The sequence below is a fragment of the Mesoplodon densirostris genome, chromosome 8 (genome assembly GCF_025265405.1).
Source record: "Mesoplodon densirostris isolate mMesDen1 chromosome 8, mMesDen1 primary haplotype, whole genome shotgun sequence".
Taxonomy (NCBI): domain Eukaryota; kingdom Metazoa; phylum Chordata; class Mammalia; order Artiodactyla; family Ziphiidae; genus Mesoplodon; species Mesoplodon densirostris.
Genome location: NC_082668.1, coordinates 64,375,173 through 64,387,672, shown reverse-complemented (window position 1 = coordinate 64,387,672; position 12,500 = coordinate 64,375,173). Strand labels below are relative to the sequence as shown.

Below are 12,500 nucleotides of genomic sequence, written 5' to 3'. Positions count from 1 at the left end.
TGGGTTTAAAGCTTTTGTCAAGTTAAGGAGTAAGATAAAAACTTAGACAGTGGTGAATGTTAGAAAAAGCCCACTGAAAATAATTGTGAGCCTGTATATACCCAGATGTATATATTCACATCTAGGTTTGTGGCTACACTATGGATTAAATGTTACTACCTTACATTTATATTTGTATTTATACTTTTAAACGTGCTTTTCAGATATCAATAAATATCTTTCTTAAAAAGTCCTCAGTTGGGGTAATAGAGCTACATTCCAGAACCCGCGCACGTGCGCACACACACACACACACCCCGCCCACCCAGCACCAACCCAGGCAATCTGCCAAAGTGTGGTTGCTGTGAAGGTTTTGCTTTAGGGCAACAGCAAACTAGCTCACCACCCTGCTGCCCTGTCCACTCCTCACCACATGGTTCTCTGCTATATCTTTAACTTCCCCTCCTACAGTGAAGGAACATTTCTTCAGACTGTTTTATTGCCAATACATTTTTACTTTGTATGATGAAATGAAACAAGGGACTGGTTTCATTAGAAGGAAAGGTAAACAGAGCATTAATTAAATTTGCTGATGATACTAAATTGGGAGGAACTGTGGACATCTGTGAAGACAAAAGAATCATACAAATGGACTTCAGGAGTTTAGAAATATGAGCAGGAAATAATAAAATGAGATTCAGCCTTAAATAATGCAAGCTAATACATTTGGGAAAAGATAATCAGAAACATGGCTATTCAGTGGATGGTAGATGCCTGGAAAGTGGTGATGGTGAAAGAGACCTAGGGGGTGATAATGGGAAAAATTATACACAAACTTATGGGGAAGTAGGCACAAGGCCTGGAGGTTTATATATAAAAAACATAATTTTTTGAACCAGGAACATGATAGTTTTACACTTATGACACTGGTAGGTCTCAAAAGCATTAAATTTCTCTTTAGTTAATTGAATCTCTCAGGTTTATGAAGCAATCTAACACTGTTGAGAGACTGGTTTCTGCTTCTTAAGGATGAGCAAGTCAGTTTTGTCTGAAACCTGTCCTGAACACCAGAGTCATTGCTCTATTTTTGTTCTGTCTTATCCTATTAGAGACTATTGCTAATATGGTATGTCATATAGGTATAAACATGGATATAGATTGAGGTGGATATATATACACATATCATACCATGATGCAAACGCCAAACAAAACAAAACAACTCTTTTAAGGCAGCTTCTTTACCTTTCCAGATAATGTAACTTTACATTGTGTTTTAAGAGACATTTAATCACTATCTCTTCTAGCAGTTCAATAAGTCTTCAGCACAGAATTTTTTTTTAACATCTTTATTGGAGTCTAATTGCTTTACAATGGCGTGTTAGTTTCTGCTGTATAACAAAGTGAATCAGCTATATGTATACATATATCCCCATATCCCTCCATCTTGCGTCTCCCTCCCTCCCACCCTCCCTATCCCACCCCTCTAGGTGGTCACAAAGCACTGAGCTGATCTCCCTGGGACGAAGTGAGAGAGTGGCATGGACATATATACACTACCGAATGTAAAATAGATAGCTGGTGGGAAGCAGCCACTCAGCATAGAATTTGATTCTCTAAGGATGGATGCATGGGTGGATGAATGAAAAGAAATCTTGGATAATACCCATCTATTCATACATTTAATCGTCCATCTTGACTGGATCCCCTACATATGCCAGCTCTAGTGTGCTGAGCAGTGAGGAGGCAGGGATGAACCAGACTGTCTGTAGACTCCAGAACTCACATTCTAGGTGGGGAAAGGGCTATGAAACCAGTCGTTATGGTCACATGCAGTAAAGGCTATGTTGGGGAAGCAAAGCTCTTACTGGAACACTGTGGAGAGGGGTGGCTACTAATGTTCAAGAGACCACAGAGAAGTGGTTGAGGGTATGAGTCAGAGAACATTCATTGTTGAGGGTGACTCTGGTGCTATGCCCAAGAGGATCAATCGGAATTTGGCAGGTAGATGGGTATGGAAAGGGTCTTTAAGGAGAGAAAACAGTTCATGGAAGGAATATCAGCCTTTGGAAAACTTGATGTAGTTGGAGCATAGGAAGCCGTTTATGGGGTTATAAAGCTGGAGAGTAGACAGAGGTCATATGCTTCTCCTTTTTATGGTAATAACTAGTATGGTATTTTGTTTATCCTGATGGGAAGGTTCTCAGAAGGGATAATATAATCCTATTTATATTTAAGAGGGATAATTTTGGCAGCATGGAGAAGAATGGCCTGGGAAGAAATAAGAACAAAGGCAGTGATATCAATTAGAGGGTTTATCTCAAAAGAAATTATGGGAGCACAATTAAGGCCATGGGAGGTGAGAGGAAGAATCAGATTCAAGAGATAGTAAAAAAGTACAGATCATTAGATCTGATGAAAGATGCTGTACAGAATGAGAGAGAAGAATTTAAGATGTCCAATGAATTTCTTTTTAGGGCAATGGGGAAATAGTCATGAATCCACTGACTGAATTAAAGACTAAAGGAGGAATAGAAGGTTTGTTGAGGAAAGTTATAAGTTCAGTTTAAAAAAGTTGAATTTGGGGGCTTCCCTGGTGGCGCAGTGGTTGAGAGTTCGCCTGCCGATGCAGGGGACACGGGTTCGTGCCCCGGTCCAGGAGGATCCCACATGCCGCGGAGCGGCTGGGCCCGTGAGCCATGGCCACTGGGCCTGTGCGTCCAGACCCTGTCTTCCGCAACGAGAGAGACCCCAACAGTGAGAGACCCGCATACAGCCAAAAAAAAAAAAAAAAGTTGAATTTGGAATGCCAGGGAAAAACTTTAAAAAAGGGTTGTTCCTGGACCTCAGGTCTGAGTATAAAAAAGTAGCTTGAGGGCTTCCCTGGTGGCGCGGTGGTTGAGAGTCCGCCTGCTGATGCAGGGGACACGGGTTCATGTTCCGGTCCAGGAGGATCCCACATGCCGCGGAGCAGCTGGGCCCGTGAGCCATGGCCGCTGAGCCTGTGCGTCCGGAGCCTGTGCTCCGCAAGGGGAGACACCACAACAGTGAGAGAGGCCCGCATACCGGAAAAAAAAAAAAAAAAAAAAAAAGTAGCTTGAGGAGTCATGCCCGTTTAGGAACTTTAAAGTCATTGAAGGAATCATTGAAGCTTTAGGGGCATTGAGATCACACTGAGAGAATGAGTAGCATGAAATGTCAGTCAAGAATTAAATCCAGAGGAAATGCGTGTTTTTATGCTGTCAAACTCTAGGCCAGACACATAGGCTCCAATATTATGCTATGCAATTTCACATACATGCCAACTGCTCACCTTTAAGACAAAAGTAAAGAAAATTTACCACAGTGATTACAGTGCTGTTGGGTGTCTCACCACTCTGTAGGGACACTCAAGAGTTAAGTTAGCCCAAACTGTCAAAAGTGCAAAACATAACAAGAAGAGCATTATGTTTAAAACAAGAAAGGCAATAGTCCTCTTTTAATGACACTGGTGTACTCTAAGTCTTTATAGAACTTTTGATAGTGTCAGCAGAGTTTAACTTTTTTCTGCTGTGAAGTATATTTTGGAGAAAATGAAATCAATATCCAGTAGCAAAACCATGTCAGAATGTAGAGGATTGGTATCCTCTGTTCATTAGTTTCAAATTGATAGGTCTGTGTCGTTGACCATCTTTCTTATTTCAAATTCTTTGACAGAATCTGTAAACTCAAAAAACTATCTTCAAACTAAGAATTTCCTAAGATTTACATAGAAAAGAAACACTAAATCAGGAAGGTGAGATATTCACAGGGAAGTAAACTAACACAGAGGAGCACCAGCATGGTATTCCAAGTCTGAATTAAAGGAAAAGATGTGGTGCTCAACTTTCTGTGTGGTTATGGGACTTGAGCCTATGCCTGACCATTCTCAGACATGTCACTTACAAGTCATAGTTACCATTCAATTACTTAATTAAAAACGGCAGGCTATTGGTGTTGAAATAATGCCTAGTGGGATATGACTTCCTCTGATGAAATGAGAATGGATGTTCTATTAGCTGCTGAACTTAAACGTGCTTTCCAAAAATTGATGAGCATAAAATCTTAAAGTAAACATAACTTCGAATGTTTAGCATAACTGAGTATCAGTGGGAAAGAATGATGTCATTTAGAGTATAATATAATACCGTCAGAAATGGTTTAAATGTTTAAAAGAAAGATTTGCAAGCTACATTATTCTCTGCACATCTTGTAGCTCCCTTCAACCAACAACTGCTGGTCATTCATCTTTTTATTTTCAACCATTTGCAGGTGTAGTAATGGAGTGCAACTTTCCAATGAAGATTTAAACAATGTTGAATGTAATTTAACCATCTTTTCATCATTTATTGAGAATTCATCATGTGCAAGGCACTATGTGAAGAGTTAAAAATAAATCCATGCTCCCTATAGGAAGGAGCACACAATGTACTGAAGGTGATGTCTTAAATACTTTTCTTCTATAAGTGGTGCTTTCACCCTACATCTCAGGGCATTCTTATTTCCTTAAAAAGAATATGACTTTACATTTTGGGTCTATAGTCTACTAAAACCTCAAGAACTCTTCCAGCAGTATCATTTCAGACTTATTTTGGTTTTGCACGGTCAGTTTTTCTTTTCAAAGTATCCTGCCCTTGGTTTGTTTGTTTGTTTGTTTGTTTCTGAATTGAAAATAGAAGTGGCTTGAAGAGTATAAAATTTGGCAAAAGGAATAAAACTAGCAAAGAAAAGATTATTTAAACCCAGGAAGAACATTTCTAACTCAACAGCCCATTAGACTATAAGATAACCTCTCATAGAGTTCAGAAGAATCTCTAAGACACGAATCTATTAAGGAGATGAGTAAATTACTTTAAAACATCCTGTAGAGGAAAATATGCCACATTCTATTATGCAGACCAATGCAACTATTTCTCCTGGAATCTGTATGTCTCTTTTACAGTATACACAGATTAATGATTAATGCTTAAGTTGGACACACTTCATCTGAAAGTGTGAAAATTCTTTGGAAAAGGCAATTTTTTCTAGGCATTTAGAAAGGGAATGTTATTCATTAGGAAACCCACAAAAGAGTATAAAATTTTGGTCTTATTCATAGTTTCCTGAATTAACTTAAGACTTCTCAATTATCATACATTTTTAAGCTCTAGGGAGATGCCTATAAAAATATAACGTATATATTTTTGTTCAACCAATAAAGAATAGACGAATTCAAAAAATAAAGTGACACTCTTGTGAAAGTGTTGATAATTTACTTTTTAATCAATTGGTTCACATTATGCAACAAGAATAAAAAAAATTATTTAAAAACTACAAATCCATTTTTGAATCCCAAGGCAACAAATATCTGAAAATCTCTAACTGCCTTATTATTAGCAGTATTATTATCACTATTACTCCCATTTTGTAAAAACTTGAAAGCTTTCCAAAAGCATGTGATTTTTTTCCTTCAAATTTTGTAAACACTTGCTTTCAGGCTTAAACATCCTGCCAACTTTCAGCCAAGATTATTTTTATGGTTGAACTATTAACTTCTGAATATTGGGGTTTATAATGGACAAAACTCCCAGACCCAGAACTCCCATCATATAAATGGCACCACTAAAGGATAATTTAGAGTACTGCATCTTGACATGTTGAGGTGTTGCATTATTTAAATCCTCCATCCACAACAAAAGGCTAATTTCCTAGGGTATTAATTTTGGCTCTGTTTCCTTCCAACTGACTCCAAGGGAAAAATATGTTAAGAACCTAAACTTTAGAAAGGGGGTGGGAGTGGGGGCAGAGGTTGGAAATTAGACTCAGGCTTTATCTAGGAAGAGACATTATTTATTCGTATGCATTCTGGACTCAAAAGTGTGGGAATATCCGCTGACTGATTTGACCAGAGCCACATTGCTGGATACGTTAGATAGCCTTTCTGGTTATTGAACTGCACATGCATTTCTCTGTTAACTTCTGTTAGACCTAAGCTCTCTTTTTTTGATAATAAGACTGTTGTGTATTGCTCAATGTAGATAAACTCCATTAAATGTCACTAATAAGTACAGTGAATTAATTCGTAGCCATGTCTATACACAGAATTTGTGAACATTCAGAATTTGTGAACATTCATGGCAAGATTTAACTGTCAAGCGTTTTCTGGAACAGTAGTATATTTCTCTGGAACAGGGAAGTAGGCATTAGGTAACTATGGCAGAGATGGTAACTGGTGCAATAGTCTGCCTTCTCTTCATTACAGACCTCACAAGCAAGTTCTTTTATCCATATTTGTTTTCTAAATTGCAAAACACAGCTTTTTTCTCTCTCTCCACCTTGTCATCTCTGATTTCTTTTGGTTGTCTTTTCCCAGTTTCTCTTTTATACTCTCGCTGGCTGTTTCCTGTTTACTCTTTTTTGATTTTGTCTTCCCCTCTAGCCCTGAATGTGGCTTTCTTACAGACACAGAGGCCCCAGCATGACTACCCCAAAGAGCCAATTCCAACTTGGACCCACAAGACTACTGCTGTCAGGAAGGTGGCTGTCATTGGTTGCATTAAAACAAAACATAAAACACCAAAAACGCTAAACTGGACTTGATTTTAACTCAGAAGTAAAAACTAAGGAACATTTGCTGTAAACTTTCACGGAGTTTCTTGGAGGATCATTGCTATTGTAAACGCATGTGGATACCTAACTTTAGGCATAAAAAGCAAGCACTTAAAAAAAAAGGAAGACATAGGTCAGTGCTCTTAGAAACATTTTTGTTCAGTCCACAAATATTCTCTGGGGAAAAAGGAATAGTGCTTATCTTGAACTCTTGATTTTATTTTTTGAGCATGTCATTTTTATCAGTTTGTTTTGTTTTTGTTACTTTTTTTTTTTTTTTATTCACTGCTTTTAAAACTAGCAAGCAGAAGTCCCTCTGGAACAAGATAGAATCATACAAGTTTTCAAGAATCTCGTCACAAACTAAACAGTACAAATTGCACATTCTTCATGGAAGTATCAGCCTTTGGTGCGTGCCTGGATCCAACTATAATAGATTATCCCAAAGTGGGAAAGAATGAACAGGACAAAATTAGCAGAACTGGGAGCAGAGCTTGTCTAGGGAAGGCATTACGATCTGCCCTTCAGGGGCCTAGATCATCAGGCAATGGGAATAGACTATGTAGTTTTATTTTTGCAAGTGAACACTTGGTAGAATCTCAAGAGGCAGACTGGTGCACTGAATCTTGCCTGTTGTTTTTATAATAAGTACGTACATGGGCATGCCTTACTTAATTTGCAAGTACATGTTAAGCAAGGCATGCACTATATATAATAGTAAATACCCATGTATTTATGTATAGTCCTTGTTCTGAATTTTCATGACTCGGTAAGTATACTCCTGTGTAGGTGTATAACCTTACCTTCTTATGATATTAATAAATACATCTAAATAAATATTGACACAATTAGAGAAATAGATTTCATTTATAATGGCATGGGATTCTTAATGTGTCTTTCTCTCAAACTTCACGTAACAACAGCTGAATTACCAAAAAGAAACAGTTAAGGTATAATAATAATCTTAGCCATTCTTTTTCCAAGTTGCTATAATCTACCCAAAGATAACTAATTGTTCAAAGTAAACATTCCACTCTGACCACAAAAGGAATCCATTACACAAACATATAATTCACAGTCATTTTTAGTGGGTTGTAAACAGTTTGGAATGAGCATAAAATGGGACAAAAATCAAAGTGAGCATTTTGAAATGAAAAAGTGTTTGCTACAAAAGGTCAGTCCCTTTGCTTGGCAAACTATGTAGAAAAGCCTGGGAAAATGCTGATCACACAAGCAATGAAGGAATTTTAAAGCCAACAGCCTCCTTGTTTCTTTAAACAGACATCGGAACCTATAACTGGATCCTGTCAAACAAACGACGGCAAAAAAATATAACAGCTGCTAAGAAGTCAAGTAGAGAGATAAAGTTTTTGAGGCTAAGGACCTTCTCAGAAGTAGACTAAAGGTCTTTCTTAAATCTTTAAGCAAGGTTATGGATCCCAGGGTGGCTTTTAGGCACCAAGTCAAATATGTAATTTTGTGTATCATTCTTGTCATAGTATTTTGTGTTCCAGAAAAAAGAAAGAGCAAAATTGTCGGTTAGCATCTGCTGAGGCATTCTGCAAAGTAGCTTATAGGTGGAATCATCAAATTTGGAAGACCTGGTATCACTGATTTTTAACTGTGGTAAAGAAAACCATATAATATAAAATTTACCATTTTAACCATTTTTAAGTGTACAGTTAAGTGGTGTTGAGTGTGTACACATTGTTTGCAACAGATCTCTAGGTATCATTTTAATGTTGTCAAATAGTTCAGGGGCATAATAATCAGAACTGGGAATCATGGAGGAAGAATGAGTTGTTAAACCATATTCCAAAGGATGAATGCCAATCCAAATGTAATTTAAAAATTGTTTTAAAATTAGCCCTATTCCTTTACAAACAAAAATATATTCAATGCATAAAAATACACTTAGTGTAGAAACGTGTTCATTCATTTAGTTAACTCCATTATTATATAAAGGAAGTCTTTGGCAATGTATTGTATTGTTGTGTAGAAAAAGGACTGGTTCATCATTTATGGCATGTTCTTTTGGGTATCTCACACCAAGTGACTCCTTGTACTGTGCTGTCACAATGTGTCAAGAAAATAACCTGGGAAATAGGCTGTAATTAAACTTATGGTCTTATCAGGAGGCTAAAACCAGAAGAGTATGTGTTTTATTATTCAGGGTTTATAATGTCACTTAAAAATATATTCTAAATAAAAATTATATATATATATACACACACACACATATATATATATATATATATATATATATTTTTTTTTTTTTTTTGCAGTACGCGGGCCTCTCACTGCTGTGGCCTCTTCCATTGCGGAGAACAGGCTCCAGACGCACAGGATCAGCGGCCATGGCTCATGGGCCCAGCTGCTCTGCGGCATGTGGGACCTTCCCAGACCGGGGCACAAACCCGTGTCCCCTGCATCGGCAGGCGGACTCTCAACCACTGCACCACCAGGGAAGCCCCAAAATTGTATATATTTAAGGTGTACAACATGATGATTTGATATACACAGCAAAATGACCAACTAATTAACATACCATCTCCTGACATAACTACCAATTTTTGTCTGTGACAAGAGCATCTGAAATCTACTCTCTTAGCTTATTTTCAGTATTCAACACAGTATTGTTAACTCTGTTCATCATGCTTGTATAGTAGGTCTCTAGACTTATTCATCCTGCATAACTGCAACCTTATGCCCTTTGACCAAGATCTTTCCATTTCCCCCATCCCCTATTATGCCATTTTTAAGCTGACAAACTTCTTCTATTGTTTTTTTTTTTATTATTACTGTAGTGGTTGTTCTTTCTCTTAGCACAATATCTATTCTTTACTTTCACAGTTTGCTTAATGTATACCTGCTCTATATTCTCAGCTGGTAGTATGGAGAATGATACAGAGTAGGTACTGAATAGCTACTTACTGCCAAAATGCAATAAACACTAGTGTGTTACTTCAGTGAGTGTTTACAATGCCGCACACACTGTGTGCCGTTCTTTCCAAATATCAGTAACTGGCCTTCACAGAGAGTAGTCAGTCAGTTACATAGTTTTCATATTAAAACTATGGATTAAGGTCTCAGTACTAATTATACCAGTTTAGTACTTTGTTTAGTTCATGTCTCCTAGGTCCTTGTCTCTAAGTGATACAGGTGACCCTATTTTTAAGTAAGCAATTTCTATACACCTTTGAGGTCATCATAAACTACAGAAAGTATTTTATAAAGCACTGAAAACTGGACTTCTCCCTGTTTAGATCTACATACCACCAGTGTGTCACAATGTTATCCTCTCCAGGCCTGTCCCCCCAGACCTCAAAAAAGTATCAGATGATCTCCTGCTTTTAGTCAGTTTACCATATGTATTGAGCATTAGCTGAACAATAATTCAATATTTTTGCAGAAACTGCTCTGTAAGAAGAAACATAAGTTGAATTTTTCATTGGCTGCTTATGATTTCACATATATATATATATATATATATATATATATAATCTAAAACTGTAAAGGCAAGGCAAGGGAGAATGAACCACTTGGAAAAGCTTTAAAGACTAACACACTCCTTTACAGTTTGCCCTCCAAGTTATCTGTATGTTTTCTAGGCCGAGCAGACAATGTCAGAAACCACAGAAATAACTTTAATCTAGTTATAATAGTTGGTAAGAAGGAGAATGCTCTGGTGGTTTAGAGGAATAAAGGAAATCCAAATCAAGATAAGGAAACATACTAAACAAGTGATTCGCTAAATTGGTTACATTTGGCTCACTAAGAGATTTCTTTCTAGGTATGTCCAAGAGATGCAAAATTTAAAATGTAACTAATACCACTTTACCAGGGATGAATAGAGAATGTATCTTGTGCCAAGGGCTGGGTAGGATTTCCCTGTGGAGACTAGAGGAGCATGGGCAAATTGGCTCTGCCAAGTGCAAGTAACTAACTGAATGAATGAATGAATGAATGGAGGAATGAATGAATAAATGGTGAGAAATGCCTTCCTGGTGTTGTTTCATTTGAAATCAAGCATGTAAGAAGCATTAAAAAAATCCAGCTACATTTTGTAAATTATTTTTTTAAGGTGGGGAAAATAACCTCAAGAAAAAAAGAGAGAAAGAAAACAAGTATTTTTTATAACAGCTGACGTGCTGCTGTAGTGAGGATTGAGACCATTTTCCTAAGACTGTGAGAGTAAACACACAGTTTTCATTAAAAGTGCCTTTCCCATAACTGGTCCATAAGCATTTCCCATGACTCTGCAGTTAAGTATCTTGGCTGGAAGAGGATCTGGCCATTAGAAGGAGGGCTCTAGATATGCAGAGTCCAGCCATGCTGAGAGACTTGGCACCTTTATATGCTACTTCCTAACAACAACCCCAGCATAAAATGTCATCAGAAGCCTGCATAAACATTGGACTTAGATTCACATAAATTATTTCTGTCCTGAGGTGCTTTATGCCAAAATTTAGTAAAAACAACACTTTGAGTAAATAGAATTGGCATATCAATGTAAGAATATTAATCCAACAAAATGATCATAGAAAAATAAAATCAAAAGCACACACTTGTAAATACTGCAGTGATGTGAGAGGTTTACCTTGTGTCTCTGAATTTTTGTTGAACATTTCCATACAGTTCCTTTAAGCTGACATTGCCAAAATGCTTTGAATTATCAGTTGCTTTATGGAATTGCAGTCTTTGAGTTTCATTAAAACACTTAGGAATTATTTTAATAATCATATGTGTGATTAGTGCCTGTTCAGTGCTGAATCTACAAATTCATTTTAAGAGTAAACATTGGGACAATGAAATATAATGCCAAATATGATTGCCCCTGTCAGAAAATACATTGTCTTATTTTATTAAAAATCACCAACAAAATACCATGAACAAAATATACAGTTTCTATTTATGGGCATTTTCTATTCTGCAATACCATGGTGTTTGCATGCCACAAGGCTATATCTAGCAGAGTTTTCATTTTGCCTGGGGTATGTACATAAATAGAGAGTTATAGTACCCTTTTTTTATGTGCACACATCTTATTATGTACAGCTTCCCCCAAAGTCCTATTTGGATTTTTGCTCTAATATAACAGTGCTCACACCATCAATGCTGAGTATTTATAAGAGAATGAAGATTTCCTGAAAATGATGATAATTTAACTATTAGCAATAATAGCATTATAACATTTTCAGTGATCCATTTGGCTTTAAGTACTTATTAAATAATATTTATTCCTAAAATATGTACCTATAAAATTAAATGAGATTGCAACATACAATAAAAAGACATTTCTCTCTAAACTCCAATTGATTCCATTGCTCACAGATACCTCTCCTTGTGTTCATTCTGCTTTTACTGTTTTCTACGCTCTCTTTGAACCCTCAGCTCTTCTCTCTGATGTGTTGATATGCTTTTCCCCAAAGCTGCTCACTTTATCCACTTTCTCTACCCACTCATCCCCTTCTTGTTATTCTCTCATTCCCTACTGATATGGGAATAATAGGATCCCAAGGCTGTCCTTACAGTATAATCAAAGTATGAATTTCCAGGAGCTGGAAATTGCAGACCATTTTTATTATGTTTCTATAATAAAGCCAGGTAACATCGAGATAATTAAAATGGCTTTTCCCTAGCAGATAACTTGGTAAAGATTTCTTCCCTTGGTTCTATTGTTTTAAGAGACTGGGAGCTGAAAAGGGGAATAGATTCACCAATCCTTTTTCTGGAAACACCTCTGTCTTTTACATGATATATATTCCCCTAGATCCTGGGAATATGTTGTAAACTTGTAACAGATGGTGATGAAGCTTCACATTTCTATACAATATATTTTTTGAGATTCTGCACCTACTGTATGTATCTTTCAGGGAAAATGACCTTGAATGAATAAAGTCACAGTCTGAAGGAAA

The 12,500-nt window shown here is 36.9% G+C and overlaps 1 protein-coding gene across 1 annotated transcript in view; it reads right to left on the bottom strand.

Annotated features, from left to right (window-relative positions):
* The window catches only part of ARHGAP15 (Rho GTPase activating protein 15), a 591,169-nt gene that overhangs the window by 216,585 nt on the left and 362,084 nt on the right, over nucleotides 1-12,500 (bottom strand). The window lies entirely within an intron of this gene.